This window comes from Calonectris borealis, chromosome 7 (assembly GCF_964195595.1).
Source record: "Calonectris borealis chromosome 7, bCalBor7.hap1.2, whole genome shotgun sequence".
Lineage (NCBI taxonomy): Eukaryota > Metazoa > Chordata > Aves > Procellariiformes > Procellariidae > Calonectris > Calonectris borealis.
Window position 1 is genome coordinate 33,379,486 of NC_134318.1, and position 21,377 is coordinate 33,400,862.

A 21,377-nucleotide genomic window follows, 5' to 3' on the forward strand; every position below is an offset into this window, starting at 1 on the left:
TCCCTCTCCTTGGTATATCTGGCTATTCTAATTATCTGCATAACACTCCTGTGAGGTTGGCAGGTGCTATTAGCCTTGATAATGTACCATCTACCGGGACAACCTTCCTATGGAAAAACAGTGCTTAATTCTGAGTGCCGGAAGCCTGGGCAGACAGCATAACATGGGCAGTAAGGATGAACCAGCTGGAGTGATTGCAGGAGGAGTGGCTTCCTTTGCCCCCAAACACATTGTAATTTCCCATGAGTCATTTGGAAGATATTAACAGTCATTTAAGCCACCCCAAAAATAACATTTGTTTCTCCTGTTTAAACTAGTGACATTTAATTATAAAGGAGAAACGTAAATAACTTTGAAATATCTCCAGCTCTGAAAAGCTCCTTTAATGTCCAGAATTAGCTGCCAGCTTTGTCAAATAATATATCAAATAGTCACTTCTCTCCAAATAGGAAAGCAGTAACCAATAAATCTCTGAACTAAGCACTACCAGGCACAAGCACATTGTATTTGGAAAGGATGCCCTTAAACAGAATACTCAACTGCACGGCCGGTGAAATCCAGCTCTATGCTCTGCAAGAGGTTTGCTTGCACATTTCTGTACCAAAACAAATTTTGCTATGACTTTCCTGGTCCAGCCTCTATGCGACAGGAGGCTTTTGTCAGGACAATACAATTCTTCCCACTGCCCTGAGGAACTCTGTCCTGTTGTATACTGCTGGGTGTCTCTGACTGACAGAGATACATTTGCACTGGCAGGCAATGCATAGGCACCAGAGCTTGTCAAAACTGTGTGGTTTCAAAACCTGCAGCCCTCTAACTACATCTCCTATGTCATACCTTACAGCAAATAGCTCAGATACAAGGTAGTAATGCAGCAGGGAATTGCACTATGCCATGTGGCTGTGCCAGCCTGGGTTTCCTTGGGCAGCTGCGCATCACACCATCACCTAGTGTAGATACACTCTGTTTTATAGGTACTGACTGCTGTGATATTGAGGTCACAAGACACAATCATCCCCAGATTTAAGGTTTGTCATGAATAAAAAGCAGTTCTTGGCGGGTTGTTTTTTAAGGCTATTCTTGTTTTAATAGGAACAATTCAGATGGCGTTGCTTTGGGGGAAGACTGATCCCAGATACAGAAAATAACATACAGGGATTGCCAGCTTTCTAGATCTGGTGGTTCAGTGGGGAGAAGGGGGAAGAAGAGTTTTTCTGGAGAGTTCATTTTTTCTAAAAATTACCAGAACTTTATATGGGACTGGCAGGTCCTCTGAGCCAGCCCAGGTCACGTGCTGCCTCAGTACATCCCTTGCTAAGAGCTGTGCCCATTCCCAGCAGCTCTGTCTTGCCCTCTCCCAACACTAATATCCATTCTTCTTAGAGGATTCAGAAAGGGATGTTACATGCTTCACTAGGATGTTACATACTTCTTACACCAGCAGATATTGAAATAGCCTCAAGAGAGCTTTAAACACAGATTGTGACTATAAAATTTAGTAATATATGGAAGGGAGAATTGAACCCCCAGTGGAATCAGTGGGAGATCGGCATTATCTCCTGGGGAGAGAATCTAGGCCAAGAATTTTTCTATTTACTTTTATTTACTATTTATTCTTTACAAATATTTTAATAATATAATTACTTTTTATATAGTCCACAGAAAAAAGAACTTTTCAAATTATACAATTAACTGCTTTCTTTAAGGAAGGACTTATTTATAGTGCATAAGCTCACAATGATTTATGTTTTAGTTTCTTCTTAATTTTTACTTCCATATGAGATCCTATTCTGCAAAATGGATTCAATTGTAATCTGTCTGGATTTGTGTTAAATCTAACCCCTTTTCATATATTTCATGTTCATTGGTTGCCGTAATGCTACAACCATGGCAACGATTGTATTAACAAGGATGACAAGATTCTGTCTGTCCCATAATAAATGAATGGCAGGAAGGTAGCATAATATCCAGTAAGTAAGAATTAATCTTTTAAATCCAAATATATTGCTGATAGCAGGGCTTTCTGTCGAATGCTTGGAGGCACTGTGGGAGGATGGATTCTTCAGGTTTAGTGTTAGCTCTCTTACAGTCTCTTCTGTGTGGCTTTGGGAATAAGTCATTCTTCAGGGTCAGATTCATAATTTTTTAAATAAAATTATAGATATTTTCTTAAGCCATAGAGTTTTCCATCTATGATTAGGGTTTGTAAAAAAAACTGTGATCTCATGAAAGAAGCAAAATTCCGCTGACTTCAGATAAGAAATTTGCATTGATGCAATAAGCTTTGTTTTTTACACCCACTAAGGAAAAAACCATGCGCTTATCAGATTTCTCCCCCCCTTTATAGTTCTTCTGTAAAAAATCTTGAATGCTTTCTCTTATATACAACTGTTATGGATATTCTACCAGTTACTGACACAATCTACAAGAAGCAACAGCGTTCCAGAAATGTTTTATACGATGTGCCTTTTTTTTGGTTTAGTCCTTTTCTACTAACAGCATATGGAAATATAGCCTAGAAGCCATTTGGGGGTGGGGGGGAAGTGGATGCTGGAATTAATATTCTTTATGAAAATGGATTCACTGCCCAGTGTCTGTGCACAGTACCTATGAAACAGTAGCAGCTTTGTGCCCTGCAGTTGAAATCAGACAATGAAAAAGAAACCGAAATGGATAGATTTCTGAGAAGAGCTTTTGTGGGCAAGTTTTCAGTCACCTCTACCTTAACACAACCACACTCAAAAGGCTACTTTGGCTGCACTGTGGCTTTAACAAAACACATCTGCTCCTCCCATTTTTGCTCTTAGTGGCCAAATGCTCACATCAGTGAAATCACCACCAAGGCTGGTAAAAATTGTCCGTGTCAGTAAGATATCGATAGTGGGACTCTCAGACCTCATGGGCAGAGCTGTGTGGCAAAGTCAGTAGCCAGGTTCTCAGAAGCTTTTGGCGCATCAGATACCAAGTTGTTGAGTGCCTGAAAGGGAGCAAAAAGCCTGTGAAAATCTGACTCCGGTTGGGCAGAAGGACCAAGCTGGAGAAGAGCCCTTTCAGGCATATCAAAACTTGCCCCATTGATGTTAGGACTGGGCATGTTCATCAGATAATCGGTGTGTTCTGGCACTAAGGCTGTCAAATCAGCACCTTTCACAAGCTCTGAAGTGACACGCACGTAGGTAAAACAACATAGGTAGAGATATACACACCCACAGAAACTTTTCTTGCCCCTGACATGTTTTATCAACAATCTTTAAAGCTTAAGAAAAATTGCCATTCACTTCTTGCAGTCCAGATGATGACATCTCACCACTTCCTGCTAAGCTGTACAACTCACAGAACTAGGTAATATTTTTATCACCATTTGACAGTTGTAAGCTCACAGAGCTTAGGTCTTCTACCTCGCCTCACAACTCTAGCTGCCCTCTGCACTTTGCCAAGGCTCTTATAAGTGTGCTGGCACGCTTGGCTTCTGCCATGGATAGAAAAGATCTGGTCTGCCTAACTGTAGGGAAATACAGAATTTTGCCAAATAAAGATATCTACACACACATATATACACACATACTTAAAAGGAAATTGTGCCTAGCTTGAAAGCAATTGCAGGTTCTTGCATTTCCTGACTTCTATCATAGCTCTTCACATGATTTTTTTTGTTATTTATTATCTTGTCTAATTGGGACTAGAGCAGGATTGCTGAAATGACAGATAATATAAGCTTGTCTTTCTAAAGCACTGGTTTAGGTTTGGCACTACATAATCATCACTTTAAAATGTTCACAACAATTTGATTTTTCAGAAGTCTATTAAGAATAGCAGTGTTAGACTGAAGGAACACAGAGTAAGAGTACCTTGCCTATGGGACAGACAGAAGTCCTTTTTTGAGAAATTAAGACGAAATAAGGTAACATGAAGGAAAATGCTATGGATTAGCTGTGCTGAACAGTCAGAAAAATAATGGCTGACAGAGCCCACCAGTTCTTGGCAGGCTGACCATCCCGAGCTAGGGATTCAGACTCACCCCAGGACATAGAGGACAGAGGTACCTGTCTCCTATTTCCCTTCATGAATGAACAATCAACAGAAATTATCAAATTTCTATCACAACCCTGGAAATAGAGGATTGATAAAGAAAACGGTTTGAGTGTCTGATCTAAAGCTAGCATCAGTTACAACAAGAAGAGTCAAAATTCATCAAAATTGGTAGATCAGGCCTTCAAGGTTGTTTCTATTGTTTCTACAGATTGATATTGTTTCACTGTTGTTTCAGATATCACCAAATGGCATAAATACTGATAAATTCCCAGGAAAAACACAGATTGAATGGACAGTGTGCCAGACCCTTGTGCATCCTGATCAGCCTCCCCTCAGAACACATAATTGGCTAAACGTATTGTTTGACTTCTCCTTGAGGCTGCACAAGTATTTTCTCTTTCATTTCATAGGTCATGTTTGAGATGCCCTCCTGAGAAAGTGTGATATTAGATTTAGAGCCTTTATATGAAACATTTGTCTGAAATAGAACAAATACAGTCAGGACAGTAGCAACAATACTCTCTACATTGCCCCATGAATATTAACTTCATAATCTAATATGTGTTAATTAGGGGTGATTTGTGCTGTAGACCAATATACACTGTAACAGACACTGGAATGAGACCAGTGCCATATTTTAAAAACATAATGTCCAAAAAACTATCATGCAGCAAAGCCTTCCAGTTGTTGCTGACCTGAAACTAATATAAAACCATGATTAAGAGATATATAGGCTCTACACTTATGTGGTTCTCCTGATGTTTCCAGCCAGGACCATTTACATATTTACATCTGCCTTGTTTTGTTTTTCTGTTTATTATTTCTATTCCTGAAGTACAGAGCAAACATCTAGGCTCCTGGAAGCCAAAGGCAAAACTTACTGATTTTTTTCGATAATGAGGAATCAACAAAGGAAATGAAGAAAATAATACATTCAGGTGGGTAGATATTCAAAGTTCATCTTTCTCTATAATGCATAAGGGAATTTTTAAAGAAAAATCCTAGTATGACCCGTGATCATTTTTGTAGAGGGATTGACAGGAAGATACGCACTTCATTTAATGTTAATCATATCATCAAGATTGGCTAATTTTTTGATTCAGGACATAAGCAGGCATAAAAACTACATCTGAAAGAGACAAAAATCAGGGAATCTCTTTCAGAGATTAAATGGAAGACAATTGCAAGATTGTCTGCTAAACAAAAGAAGTTCAGATGTCTTTAGACACATATAGATGAAACCTGAAAAGTTACATTGGCTCAATAGCTAAAATAATAGTGTTTTGAATGTGGAAGTTCAAATAGAGAAGTAGCAGTCAGAAATACTTGAATCTGAAATAGAAATTTAATATGAAATTTGAAACATACATCTTTAAAATCAGAATAATACACTGATAAAGAAAACCTACTAAGGCTGGATTGTTTGTCTCTGAAATCCTTCTCTGAGGACCACATATCTTTTAAGAAGACAAGCTTTGCTTTTGCCAAATTGAATCTGCGGGTCTCAATAAAGGAGAAACAAGACAAAAATTGATGGCCCTTGTTTTTTAGCCTTCCAGACTATATGTTCTGCCGGTTCTTTTTGACCTATGATCTGTGCCATTACCTGTGGTTCAGGTGTAGGACTGAATAAGAGAGGGTTTGTTGTTTTTTTTTTCCCTTTGTAGAAGAAATTGAAGCTGCAAGGATATTATTAGCGATTTCACTAGCGTCCATAAATTGGTGCTTTATTTCTGTAGTAACGTTCACAGATTCTTTATAGGCAGAGCTGCTTAAAAGGAACCCTTTCACTCAGTCCCTTTGTTTCTCCTGTCACTTGTCTAAGTCTATCTTTCTGCAACAGACATCTGCCTCTCTCCCTTTATTGGAACCTAAGCAAACAAGGCGGTACAAGTTTCAATATCACTGGCCATTACTGGGTAATCTGTAAAGCTGAGAAGCAAGAGAAGCCTCACAAGGAGGTACAACTGTTTTGCCACACAGGCCAGGAGCCCACTGGACTCTATTTCTATGCCTTGCCATTCTATATTGCATCCCTTCTGGCCAAACTGTACCATCTATTTTTGCCTTTGGTTGTCCACTTTTCAACTGGGAAATACATTGTGTTCTTTTGACAGGCACTTTGAATCCTATTGAGTAAAAAGAAAAAAAAGCTGCCAAACAAAAACTAAAATCCCAAAGCAACAAAAAAGACCTCTCCTTAAAAGTTTGCTATGATTCATTATCTGACGTCCAAGATGTGAAGCACCAGACACAGGAAATAAATGTTACATAGTACGTTCAGTGTTCAGAGGAAGAATTTTAGAAAACTTGATATACTGACTGAAAACAGAAATTAAAGATTTTAATCACTGATCATAAGAAATGCATAGTTTTGAAGGGAAAAGGCTCTGCGTCTATTAACAATCCCTGCTAGCATCCATCACTCAAGAGGGAGTATTTAGTTTTGCCTTGATTTTCTGCAACTTTTGTGCTATTTGTGAATGCAACTAGGGTTGAAGTTATTCCACGGAGCAAATTCCAGCCAGTAAACTGACAGAGAAGTGAACGAGCCTCTCTATGTGACAGTCCTTTCTCCCTGTGTAATCGCTAGACAAGTCTATTCACAAATGGCCTCTGGATTCCATTTAAAAGCCTATCAGCTCAGTAGGAAAGGTCTTCTAAAGCCTTCCGACTTATGGAGAAAAATCTCTGCTAGCTGGCCTGAGATCAATTTCTTCCCTCTGTTTACCTGTCCTTGAGAGGCAGCAGCCCAAATAAATTACTGTCCAGAAAGCCCTGCTCATAAAATGGCAAAAAAGAAAAAAAAATAAAGAAAGAAAAGAATAAGAAAAGCTTCAGAGCTGCGGCAGAGAGATGGTCAGGGTATTGCACACTCCGGTGCAAGCAGCATGTGTGTTAAGGAGTGCCTGAATTAGGACCTAATCCGAGCTCCACACAATTGCAATCTCTCTACCAATTTTAGTGGGGCCAGACCCATACAATTTTCCCTGACAGTACTATTTACGTTATGAAAGCCTTTTGTCAGAGAGGAGACGTTGCAGGACTGCATGGAAAGCTGGTGACGGGATCAGAAAGCCAGTATTCCTGCTTTGCCTCTGACTTTTGCTAAATCCTTGAAGCAAACATAACTCATTAAAATGAAACTCAGTCCCTGCCTGGCCCAAACATACAGCATGGACTAGACCAGCACGTGCGCTCGCTGGCTAAGCATTCTGCTCCCTTCACAAAGGATTGACTTTTCCTCCTCTCTGCAAAACGAACCCCCACAACAGCTGGGCCAGCACCTGCAACACCTCCTCCACAGAGAAGAGTGATTATTTGGGATTCTTAATTGAAGTCAAGCCTTTGACACTATTTCCCTCAGCATTCTCCTGGAGAAACTGGCTGCTCACAGCTTGAACAGGCATACTCTTCGCTGGTAAAACACTGGCTGGATGGTCGGGCCCAAAGAGTTGTGGTGAATGGATATAAATCCAGTTGGCGGCCGGTCACAATTGGTGTTCCCCAGGGCTCAGTACTGGGGAGTTGTTCTCTTTAATGTCGTTATCAATGATCTGGACGAGGGGATCGAGCGCACCCTCAGTAAGTTTGCAGATGACACCAAGCTGGGCGGGAGTGTTGATCTGCTGGAGGGTAGGAAGGCTCTGCAGAGGGACCTGGACAGGCTGGATCGATGGGCCGAGGCCAACTGTATGAGGTTCAACAAGGCCAAGTGCCGGGTCCTGCACTTCGGCCACAACAACGCCAGGCAATGCTACAGGCTTGGGGAAGAGTGGCTGGAAAGCTGCCCAGAGGAAAAGGACCTGGGGGTGCTGGTTGACAGCCGGCTGAACATGAGCTGGCAGTGTGCCCAGGTGGCCAAGAAGGCCAATGGCATCCTGACCTGTATCAGAGCTAGTGTGGCCAGCAGAAGTAAGGAAGTGATTCCCCCCCTGTACTTGGCACTGGTGAGGCTGCACCTCGAATCCTGTGTTCAGTTTTGGGCCCCTCACTACAAGAAGGACATTGAGGTGTTGAAGCGTGTCCAGAGAAGGGCCACGAAGCTGGTGAAGGGTCTGGAGCACAAGTCCTATGAGGAGCAGCTGAGGAAACTGGGGTTGTTTAGCCTGGAGAAAAAGAGGCTTAGGGGAGACCTTACCGCTCTCCACAACTACCTAAAAGGAGGTTGTAGCGAGGTGGGTGTTGGTCTCTTCTCCCAAGTAACAAGCGATAGGACAAGAGGAAATGGCCTCAAGTTGCACCAGGGGAGGTTTAGATTGGACATTAGGAGAAATTTCTTCACTGAAAGGGTTGTCAAGCATCGGAACAGGCTGCCCAGGGAAGTGGTTGAGTCACCATCCCTGGAGGTATTTAAAAGACATGTAGATGAGGTGCTTAGGGACATGGTTTAGTGGTGGACTTGGCAGTGCTAGGTTAATGGTTGGACTTGATGATCTTAAAGGTCTTTTCCAACCTAAACTATTCTATAATTCTATACAAATTACTTAAATCCCATCATAAGGTATCAACATGTCTCAATGAAAAAGACTCCCTTTCCATTGACAGCAAAAGATGCTGAAATGTTATTCAGGACAGGTCAGCTTTCTTCTCTGGGCATCTCAGCAAAATAAGAAAAACTTCTGTTTTGTTCTCCTTTTGAGCTCCTAGTGCTTATAAAGCGTCAGCAGAGAACTTGCTGCAGTCTGGGAAGGTTGCAGTGGCCATTGCCATGATTGCTGAGGGCAGCAACCTCTCATGGTGGGACATCAGGCAGGCTCACATTGCTGCTACCAACTGACATCGCCACTGAGCTGCTTAAAGACTTTTCCTTTCAGAAAAGCCCCCATTTGTCAGATATGGACATAGCAATGCTGAGAGAACAAGCTCCACACTTCCCTGGAGACCCCAGCCTGCTAGTATTGAACTGAAGTCTCTCTTCCATCCCTTGGGGTAACTGCCTGTGCCCCTTTTCTCCAACCGCACTCCTTCACAAGCTTACACAAAGCCTTTCATTCCCCACCACTGCATCCCCTCCTTCTGGCCTCTTTGCGGGGGAACCCCAGCTGGGAGCCCCTCTTCTCCACCACAGGCATCAAGCCTTCCTCCAGTAGGCTTTTACACCTCTGCTAGCACCCCAGCTATCCAAAGAAACAAGCAGCTCAAAACCCTAATGAAGCTCCTTCCTCCCTAAATACCACACTCCATGGCACGCGGGGCTGCTGTCACGTTTCTAGGAAGCTGCAGGTTTCCTTAGGGGTGCCCATAGCCTGGTTACTGCCTTCTTTCTTCCTATTATTACTACCCTAATTGGCTCACCTGAAGATAAATGATTTTATAGATCTGCACTCTGGTTGAACAGTGACAGAAAAACAAGCAGTGAGATGCTCTCTGTCCTGCCACAGTTGTGCTGGAAAATACATGGGTTTGGATTTCTAGGTCTTTCTAGAAAGACAGGCCTGAGGCCAACGTCATTCGCACTCAAGCACTCAGACAAAGCTCGATGGGGAAACTGAGGCTTGAAAGACAAAGTCACTCAGCAAAGATGCAGAGCAACTCAGTGGTAGCTTGGAACAAATCAGATAATTTATAGTAATTTCAGCTGGCTCATACAAAGTCACAAGAAGGAAAGGCCTCCCTTGAGTCAACTTGCACTTAAGGTGGATTTCCTCCAGGAATACATTTGGCTTTGGTTTTTTTTTTTTTTCCCCCAATCAGAGCCAAAAAGGGATAAAAAGACGCTTTTAATCACTGTAAGAATCCCATTTAATCAGAGTACTGTCTGGGTTCATTTCTTTAGCAGTCATGAATTAACCTAATCACTGCTTGATTTAACTAGGAGCTTTGATACTATAATATTAAGTTTTGCAGTTAGTTGCCTGCGTCGCTGTGTCTGTTACAAACCTTGCTCACAGAAAAGGGTTGAAAAGAGACGTCTTAAATACAAAAGCTCTGACCAAATTTATATGAATACCCATGTTCAGACTTTGCTATTCGTATTTACTGAATGTGCATATTTAAATAATTACTATTTAAATTATGCTATGAAGCATGTAAAGTGATTCTGATTATGCAAACTTAAACCAAGTAAACAAGTCCAGTGTTTCCTAACTGGACCAGATATCTAAAGAGGAAAGGAAGCTAAGAAGATGAGAATCTGAAGGAGTTGGGGCCTTTTTCAAGAATGACATGATTTATGTCATTATCATATTCCACACATTACTTTTGCCAGGGAATTCATTCAGACATTGGATTCATACCTTGTTGGCTAGCTACTTTGAAATGCCCAAGCTAATTAAAATCAACCCACTGTTGAATTTGAAAAGAAAAAAAATCACAGGTAAGACACAAACTGGTTAATGTGAAATCAGATTAACAATAATATTAGAGCAAGCTTAAACCTTAAACTCATAGCCCAATGGAGTCATGGCCAGAGGATTTTTCTGAAACCATATGGTATCTGCCATGAGAATGTGAAGAAATATTGTTCCTAGCCACATAGCTGTCTGAAGCATGGCAGATGGAGGGAACGGTACATGTGCCAGCACATCTAATTAGCTCAGAAACTCTTAATTCCTCTGTTGTTTTTAAAATGCCATTCTTTCAACGTCTGATCCAATGTCTATGGAAGAGAGGGGGAATTTTTCTACTGACTCTGGTAGATACTGACCTTAAACCCACAAAAAGTTTAAAAAAAAAAAATTGGCTGCTAACTAGTTGCAGAGTTGTTTGCAAGACACAGGCAAGAGAAAGGAGACGATCAAAACCAAAGTGGAGACTGGGCTACTTCTGACCATTAACTGCTCGGGGCTTTACTGTGGGTCTATAATGAGGCAGATATTTCCAACCCCGTCCAGACTGGGGATGCTCTTGGTGTTCTTCTATTGGTATAAACATACACGCTGAAGGCTGGTTTCCTTTTCTTCTTCTCTTCCTCTCAGAAAATATTTATTTTTCTCTCCCAGTTAAAGCTCTGCTCCTTCTCCTGTTCCCATGTTGTTGTCTTTTCTCCATCCCATGCTCCTAGACATTGACATGCTGCAAGGCGTCAGACTGTGCCAGGGATCCCACTCCCCCAAGGGTAGCTTGTTCTCACATCAGCTGCCTGGCTAGGTCCGGTCGCTGTGCTTCATCCTCTGCCAGCTCTCCCTCTCCTAGGGAAAACGCAGGCATATAGCTGAGGGACAGTCACCCATTTGTCCTGGGGGCTCCAACAGCTTCTCAGGAGCAGAGTTTCTTCTGCACAAGGGGAGCACTTGCTGCGATGACTCACAGCACAGCAGAGGGATGCAGGCGCAGCTGAGCTGCAAAGAGTTTATTTTCCTTTGCTTTGGGAAGGAGGCAGCAGACTGTGTAGAAAACTTCTGCCCCAGGTCAGCACTGACCTTGTTAATGGTGCCTGATCAAGCTAGACTGGGAAGAGATCCACTCCCTTTATTTATCTGCCAGAGGGAGCCAAGCTGATAGCTGCCAAGACAGCCGTCACACAGCCCAGTGTAACCAGTCATACGTGTTCAGCTCTACCAGCCTGTACCCAGGGCTGGCCTGAGCTAATCCATGGAGAGGGGTTAGTGACCGATCAAAGACTTGTGCTTTGATAACACAATTCCTCAAACAAACCAGGGGTTGCTGAGGAGAGAAAGCATTGCCATGGCTCAATAGTTTCCTTTTAGAATTATTACCTAATGGGAAGTTAGATCTTTAAATCCTTTTAGATTTCAAGTTAAGTCCAGGTTTTTGACTTAAGTTTAGATTTTACTTGAGGACTACCTTTGAAAAATGGGTAGAAAACTTCCTACTCTCTGAAGATATTTGGACTGAGATGCCAGTGCAAGACAGCATGTAAAAGTTTGAGCACATGTTCAAGGCAAGGCTGTAATTCCTCTTCTGTTCTTGAAGGATGCAGCTTTTTTAATTCTTTATAGCAGCTCTTAAAGTGCTTTCTAAACCAGCTCCAAAAAAAAAAAAGTCAGGCCTACTGCTACATGGGCTGATATAGGCTAATTTTATGTTTAGATTTGGCCCATGAACAATCATAGTCAAAACTTTCCTTCCCTCTTCATATAACTCAATATAGCCAATTAAAACAAATCCCCCCTAGCTTAACCAACCTCAAAACTCAAAGAGACAGTATTTAGCTCTTTTTTCTGACTTGATGTTCAGAATTTTCTAGTTTGATTTTTTTTTTTTAAAGATTTTTTTGTATTAAAAAAACATTTCCCAACAGTGATTTATTTAAGTCCTTTTTAAATTGACTTGCTGGTTTTGCTTGAAGTTTTCTACTCCGCAGTTTTAACCACATTCATAATCCACTCAGCATATAGTAAAATCTGAGAAAATTCACAGTCAGAGAACCATTAGAGTAAGCAGAATGAGATACATTGCCTATTTAGCCTTATGTATTGCCTGCAGGAATTGCTTTTGCTTCCAGAGAAAAAACTCTACTTAGCATGTAGATCTTCAATTATTAAATGTAATGATTCAGATGAGAAAGTTGTTCTCTTCTGTCCCCTGGAGATAAGTAGCTTATGACTTCAAGAACAACGGTAAATACCCCAAAGCTTGAATTCTAGATAGCAGCATTATATCTACAGCTTTGCAAGTCAATACAGAATTCCTGCTTGTTTAGCAAACCCCAGCATTTTGTGTATTGAGATGTGAAGTGACTGGCAAACACACTCAAGGAAAAAAGGTGTAAGTATATTGAAGGATGGAAGCATCTCACTAAAGGACTGAGGAGACATACATTTTTCCTTTGGTTGCCAGTTTGAAGGTAGGTCAGTCATCACCAACAGACATAATCCAAAGGTTATTTTTGAATTGCTTGGCTCAGGTAGGATGTAGGATTCAGAGGGATTTTGTCAGTCATGGGTTTGAGTCCCTTGCATTCATTGTAGCTATGTATTAGATTAGATCCTGGTGCATGCAGGTCCACAGAAAGTCCACTCTGGAGAGCATTCCATGCTACCAGCCATCAAGCCACAATCCTAAGGTCCTCCTAACAGCCCTTCTGAAAAACTGAGACATTATTGAACTATGGAGCAGATGGGCAAATTCAGTTTCCTACTTGAACTGAAAAGTACCTGCACTCTTCAGGTTGAATTCATCAGCACTTGTATTAAAATTTATGGTTCATTTTCCCTGTAATAAGTAGATAGCAGAAAACTTTCTGAAAAACCCTAACCTGTCACATATAATACAAACTGTGCTGCCCAGAAAAAAGGTTACTACAAAAAACAGAAGAGCTTTATCATTGTATTCTTGACCGCACACTATGCATTATCAAAAATTGAACTGTGCATACTTAGTAACTTCCTTTAGCTAATTTGCTTTATCTTGAACTTTGAGAGGATAATTAGTATTTATTATACAGGGATCACCCTTGCATTTCAGATAATACATTACAAGCTCTGAGTAACATAATGAAGCTGATAACACAATGAAACTGTTGAAAAGACATATTTAATATCAAAAGGAAGAAACACAATATCTTACTGCCAGAGAGTTTCTTGAGAACTAGCAAAGGAAAGGAAATAAATTATCCATTGGTTGGGAAGAGTTCAGATCTTAAAAATATTCCTTAAGCATCAGCTGCAGGGATATCACTCACTCAATTCCTTTAGCAGCAAAACAATGATATTTCATTCATAGAAAAAATGAATTATGGAAGTGATCAATGCAATGCAGCCCTGAAGTGGCCGGAGTCCAGAACATCAAGTTCTATGTACAAAGCATGCATGAGGTCACTGGTGCTCAACAGTGGTCCATGGGGGGAACTTTCAATTATTTTACTCAGAACAGAGACTGGTAATAAACTTGCTTCATATCAGGAATGTTAGTATCTTTCATGCTACTTCGAAAAAAATAGTTTATATTTATGAAACTTCTATTCACTAATCAACAAGCAAACAGCATCTGACTACTCCAGAGTCAACAACAATAAGCAATAAATCACAGCAGCAGGTAGGATAACAGAGTTGTTGAGGAAAGATGGTATCTGTGCTGAGGAAGGACATATTTCCAGATGCCATCTTCTCAGGAGATATTCTGGAACAACATGAAGTGAATGATAAATGGCGTCGCTGCTTATCAGCTGGGGTTGATTAATGGGGGATCATGGACAGAAGCACGCTTTCAGGAAGTGCTGTAAGGTTTGGAGAAGAGGTCGTGGAAATGACACCATGCTCTGAGGCCTCCTGGAAGCAGCAGCACAGGGAACATGGCTAACAAAGCAATGCATTGAGCCTGACACTACAGCCCTGCACTCTCTCTGTATGCTGGCATGTCCTGGACCACAATCCACAACTCTTCCAATGTTGAGCCTGATATACCATATCAAGCTTAAAGCCAGAGACTTTGGTAATATGAGCCCAAGCATACCAGTATAGTAACATGGATACAGGCATCCTGTGGTGGTGCATTTCCCTCCGCCCCACCTCCCCTGGGACCACTCTGATCTCAGGAACCCCTGTTAGGCCTTAGCCTTTGTGTAATATGTTGGGCAGTTAAGCATCCCTTGACTATACCAGGCATTCTTGCATAGCTAAGGTGGGGAGTGGCACTGACCGTACCAGGAACGCCTGTTGCCTGACCAAGGTGGGGAACGAAAGCAGGGATAATTCATCATCCCTGACAGCCTTGAAACATTCCCTACCTGGATTGTAGCTTGAGTGGAACAGTACCATTTTTACTGTTCTGGATGGTGGCCAGGATGGAACTTTACTGATGACTAAAGACAATCATCTTGTGAACCTATAAACAGTGGTCCTAAGTGAGACCCTTTGAGCTTTCTTGGACCACAGCGGGCTGAGCCCAGAATCTCCCTGAGTGGGACGCCTCTCAGTTCGCAAACTCTTGAGTTTATGATATTTGGAGGACTGATGGGACCTGGGCTGAAAACATCCTGAGGGCTCAACCCTTCACCCATTAAGAAATGCCAAGACATTTAATGTGAGTATTTCACAAGACTCAAGGGGAATTTTTAACAGGTACCTTTATCTAGCTCAGGCCCTTGTGTGTGTGAATTGATTTAGATAACCAATAGTAAGCATAATCTGTAATTAAGTCACTGTTGTGATTGTAGTAGACCTTATTAACTCACTTTGTAAATGTTAAATTAGTCAATGATTAAGTACTGCTAAAATCTTGTGATCCAGCTTAAAACTGTGAATGAACCTTAGACTGCTGCTAAACACATATAACCCCTTAGACATAAACCGTTGACCAAATTTGAGACTAGGGGTAGATCCAACTGCACTTAAACTCCTCTCTGAGAAGGAGTTTAGAAATCAAGGAGGTCTACTCTGAACCTCGTGACTCAATCAGAGGATTTCCTTACCCTTTTGTATTAGACATAAATCATTGTCCAAGTCTGAGACAAAGATTGGATCCAGCCGGGTCTTCTCTGAACCTCGTGACTCAATGGGAGGGTTTTCCCTTATCCTTTTTGTCCTTGGTCTCTGTACAAATCATCCCAACTCAATTCTAACAAGATTTTCCCTGTGTATACTTCATCCGCGTAATAATAGAGTGAACCTTGCCATCAAATTCTGTTATGTCACGCTTCTATAAGTTTCTGTTAAAATCACTTTTTGCTAATACCTTTGATGGCAATTCTTTAAGCAATCTTAAACCACTCATTCACGACAAATCCAAACACATCTGTCCAGATAGCTGTATGTGAAGGTATGCCAACATCTGCCATAAAAATATAGCAGTAGCATATTCACTAGACAGCTCCCACTGTTGGCTTAGAGAAAGACCAGGGCCAGACACGGGTGACAGGCACGGGCTGAAAGATCTGCACAGACACAGGCATTACAGGTCTCCAACACACAGAGGACACCCTGTTTCACGCTAAGCATAAAAGACTCACTGAAAGGCAGATGGATATCTTTTGGGACATACAGAGAGATGGACATATTCACCACATGGTGCTGCTAGTGGAGAAACATATTTCATGATTTAGGCTTAAAGAAAAGTTGCAGACTGAACAGTTACTTCAGATATGATTAGAATAAAGATTACTGTGCAGGACTGTTGAGTATGGATCTGATCAAGCTAGGGAAAAGAGCGTATGTGACAGACGTTTACCATGACCCAACACTCAATCATACTCTTAAGGAATACTTAATCTAACTTATGTTAGATATCTATGTCTGTTGTCCTAAGAAAAAAAAAACAAACACAAAAAACCCACACACAGAACACAACAACCCCCCCTCCCCTCGCAAAAAAAAAAACCAACACAAACCTAAAAACAACCAAACAAACCCAAACAAAAAAAACAAATAAACCTGAAAAGCCTGGATACCATCATAGAGATCTGGACTAAAAATCTCTTCTCAGGATACAAGTGACATATGAGATAATAATAGTAAGGGGGAAAATAATAGGGATATTGTATAGCTTTGAAATATATTAAAAATACAGTAAAAGAAAACCTCAATCTTGAAATCTTCAAATTCTTCCCATTCTGGAGGGAAAGAAATGTTTTCTTAATGTGTGCAGTGTGGTGCAGCAGAAATTGTCTTACAGTGCAGGAAATATTCTTCAAGGAACAAATAGATTTGAAAGAGCAAGGCATGAAGAGGAAAAAACCAACAACAAAAACCAAAACAAACCCTGAATAGAGCCTTAATTATACATTTTGAATAAGACAGCTCTCTAGCTGTTTTTGTTTTAACATAATTTTAAAGCAAAGTCCTTCAAGCGCTGTGGAGAGAATGTAGATGATAAATCAGATTGCTCCTTAACTGCTGTAATTCTAAGATATTTTGCATTTTCTGCTCAAATCACAGTTTAGGCTCTTTTTGTGTGTGCATTGGTGATTAACCTCTGCAGGGGAAATGGAAGGAGCTAAATGAATAAGCCCAATTAAATATGACAAAAGCATTTATCAGTCCAACAGTACATCTTTTCTCTCCCTTTCCTTGGGCAGTACATAGTTGATCTCTGCAGGAGGGAACCCTCCAGAAAATTATCTGGGTAGCAGCGTTTCTCTGATCCACTTTTTGATTATCAGAAAGACTGGTGCAGCTGTAAAACAGGGTTTGACTGCTGTCTTTACACTTAGGCTGCAAGGTGTGCATCAGAGTTCTTCTGAAGGCTCTCCTGCAGCCCTTGGCTTCCTTAATTGAAATCCATACATCAGTCTCCTACATTAAGTAAGTGTGTGTGTGTATATATATATGTATGAAGCACCATGATGGCCATCCTTCTGTGAAACACCCCATTGCCTGGGACAAAGCATATGAGATTTTGAGGGAAAATGTTCTTTGACGCTGTACCTGAACACAGTGCCTGGCCATTGTTTGGAAGTGTGGCATACCTTTCCTCTCCAAAATCATTCCCTTGACCCCAGCATTTTTTTTCCTGCCTAAAAGACACCCATAAGAAAGAAAAGAAGGAACAAATTAATCAAAACAGAAAGTCCTATCCTGTCCATTCAAAGATTAGCTCCAAAAGAAGACTCAGAGATTCCACAAAATCCCTAAAGTTTCACTACTGGTTTCACAGGGAAGGCTTTCTGTGAGGAATATGGACTAAATCTCAGGACAGAGGATAATAGTGGGTTATAGTGAAGATTAATGTCTCCTAGTACATAAGATAACAGAACTAAGTAAAGTGCCTAAGTCCTTTAAATCCACTTAAATGCCAGCATTCAAGAAATCCTACAGCAGTGGTGGAATTGCTTGTGTGTCTTCAGCTGAATGTACATATAACCTAAACAGTTATTAAACAAAAATGTATTTCAGTGTCATATTTCCCAGTTCAGGTTAAAAGCTGAAACTGATTATACCTTATTAAGCCTTATGTAGACATGTTCAGTCCAATATGGTTTATTTTCTATTCATCCTGAAAAACTTAAAATTCCTGTTAGGATTTCTAGGATCCAATGGTTTCACCAGCAAAACACTTTATTCAGTTTAATAGTGTCTCTGGATAGAACTTGAACCCATGGAAGTACAAAAAAAGTTAAAAGTAGAAACTTCTTTGGAGGCTAGTATCCATTACATCCAATAGGACAAGAGGAAACGGCCTCAAGTTGCACCAGGGGAGGTTTAGATTGGAGATTAGGAAAAATTTCTTCACCAAAAGGGTTATTAAGCATTGGAACAGGCTGCCCAGGGAAGTGGTTGGGTCACCATCCCTGGAGGTATTTAAAAGACGTGTAGATGAGGCCCTTAGGGACATGGTTTAGTGGTGGACTTGGCAGCACTAGGTTAATGGTTGGACTCGATCTTAAAGGTCTTTTCCAACCTAAGTGATTCTATGGTTCTTTTTTCCCCCCACTTGCAAAAATAAAGTTCAACCACATTTTATTGGACTTGATAACAGTAACTTATATAAGAGAAGAATAATTTTCCCACTGAAAGGTTCACTGACAGAAATTCTGAAAAATATATTATCTAGGGAGGGTTATGCTAAATGGCCACTACAGTCCTTCTGGCCTTATGGTCTATGTACTTAGTTAAATAAAATGGAATAAAGATAAATACTCTAGGATTAAGTAAACACAGATCTCAGACTCATCTTTAGTGGGAAAAAATCAAGACAGGTTCTGAAATGTGGCTGCTGTTAACAACAAAAAAGCAAAAGCTCCTACAAGACTGTTTTAAGATAAACTCCTCAACCAGGTCTACAGAGGAGCACTTAGAAGTGATACCTAAACCACCCACATTCCAGGGATCTACTCATGCAGAGTAGTTGGATGAAAGGGAGGATCAAAAGGAAGCTTAAGAAACATAATTCTGATCTCAAAGTACTCAATCGACTGTAACAAAGAAGAAAGGCGTTATTTCTTTTCAAAGTCCATGGTGAAGCTGTCAACCTTGGAGTCTTTCAGAACAAGCTAGGTGAGCATCAAGCAGTAGTGCCACAGACACAGCTGATGTTGTCTGACAACAAGGGGACTTGCACTAGGTAAGCTCTTGAGATCTATTCTATTCCTACTTTTCCAATTCTGCCTGCTAGAGAGGATCAGGATGTAAGTTAGCTCATCAGAATGAGATTCAAATAACTCTTGCACAACCCTCCTGGGAATGAGAAACCGAATGGACTCTTGACATTTACAGCTCGCTACGTAGATCTCTTCCTGCCTAATTACAATGAAAAGATATTTGTATGAATTGAATTTCTTTCTAGTTTAAATCTCTTGGGTTCATATGCAGGGAATTTTAGATTAGAACTTAATATTTGAGATGGAAAGTAAAATACTTATGATTGTGTTTGTTTTTTTACCATCTGTTCTTAAACGGCATTGTTGTCATGTTCCTCTAATGTACTTCACCTCTGCAAGCTCATTCAAGGACATGAGGGCAGACTCCAATCTGAGCATAGAAGTGATGTTTATGGCTACACACAGATTAAAGCTAAAGTCAAAGTACGGAAGGAGGCATGCTAAAGGGTAAGTATTAAAAAGTATTAGTTACAGTCTACTGAGTACTTGGAGAGTTACAAAAGCAGGTAAAGAGTCTCCAGCCACCACTGAAAGAGCCAAAAAAAGGTGGTTGCTAGAGCAGTAGGGTGCTGGGGCTGTCTCTGCCAAATACCTGCTCTCAACATGTGATACAAGGGAACTCTGCAGTCAAGAAACTTGCCCGGCTTCAAGGAGAGAGTCTCTACTCACTGCACTGGCACAGGATTTTCTTGAGAATTCCAGCAAGTAACATAATCTCATTATCTTATTTTTCCTTATCTGGAAAACTGGGTCAGTGATTTTTCTTTTATCTTGACTATTCTGACTAAATTCTCCAAGATAGAGATATTCTTTCCTTCACTGTGATTAACTCTAGCCATACAAAATTCAGAACATCTGTTTTCTGAAGTTTGAGGTATCTTTCAGCTTTCCACTGCAGACACAAGGACTGGGAACTTGGTGGGGTTTTTTATGAAAGAAAGGTCATATAGTCATAGGTCTTCTAGGGGTGCAGCTTTAAGAGGCAGCCAACGTTACATTGCCAATAATAAAACCACAGCAATTTTGCTCTGTGTTTACACATGATATGTGGATTCATCTACTTTAAGGTTCGTAGGTACTATTTTTAAAAGTTATTAGGAAACCCTCCACTTCAGCTTTTCAGCTATGGAAGGCCTGCTCCTCAACCTCTTTCCATCTCACCATCGCTCTACTACATAGAACATCCTGCATAGAGCTAAGGTTTAAGTACAAAAGCAGTGCTTTGAATCAAGAGATTCTGCTGTATCTCTGCAATAGAAACACATTCTCACTGCTGCATCTACAGATCTTTGGAGCCAAAGAAGGATGTTTCCCCTCTGACTTTTGGTGTTCAATGGAAGGTGTTCAAATAGAATGAAGTCTCCTGAGATCCTGGAAAGACCCAGAGTTATCACCACATGATAGGATGTACTTACTGTGGCCATGCTATGAAAAACATGAACAATGGGATTAACTTCATTTACCCCAAGGCAAGGGAAAGAAGGTCATTCCAAAGTTACCTTCAGCAGGATGCAACTGTACAGATAAACAGCTTCTGTAAAAGTTAAGAAACTAGTTCTAAAAAGGATTCATTGGAATAAAGAAACCTCACCTTTAGTTACTGGAAGGGTAATGGATTTATCATGTCCTTAAAACATTCCGCACTACAAATCTCCCAGATGAGCTGGTCAAGACACAGGGGTCAAGGGTAAATAGTCTGATTAGTAGTGTTCAGAAATAGCTGGATGATCTATAGTTTTCCTTATCACAAACTCTAGCAGCATTAGAGGTTGCAGCTATTTCCTGGTAAACAGGCCTTGTTTCGAACTGGTGCTCCTCAGAATACTTAAAGTGAGTTGTAAAGCTACGCCATTAAACATCACAGCCAGATTTAATGACGATAGAAGTTGTTTTGTGGAAAGCTCTATACTGCTGCAGTCAATGGCGATTTCTAGGTAGCATTACATTTTATCTCAAACTAGCAGATATTTAAATGATCAGTTGGAGATGCCCACCTACTTCCATCCTCACTTCAGACCCAAAGGCAAGACAAACAGTTACAACCTACTTTTTAAATGCAAGAGTTGAGCTGAACTGCATCCCAAGCTTTGTTCTTTCCCTGACCTAATTAATATTCCTTACTCATCTTTCAGGTGATTCCTTATCACTGAATGTTGTCATTGAGATGTCTGGAGTCATAATAACGTTTCCTATAATAAATGACAAACTATAAAAGCAATACATTGTCTGACTCCATCCATGTTTCCTTTTTGCACTTGATATATTTTCTTTTAAAATGTTATGTATTAATAGGGGTTATGACACTGAAACCCTTCCAGGTAATAAAGCTGTGGATGGTTTTTGCTATGAATGCTTGTTTTTTTCCCTGCATCCAAGTCTATGCTAGGATGAAACTGAGACAATT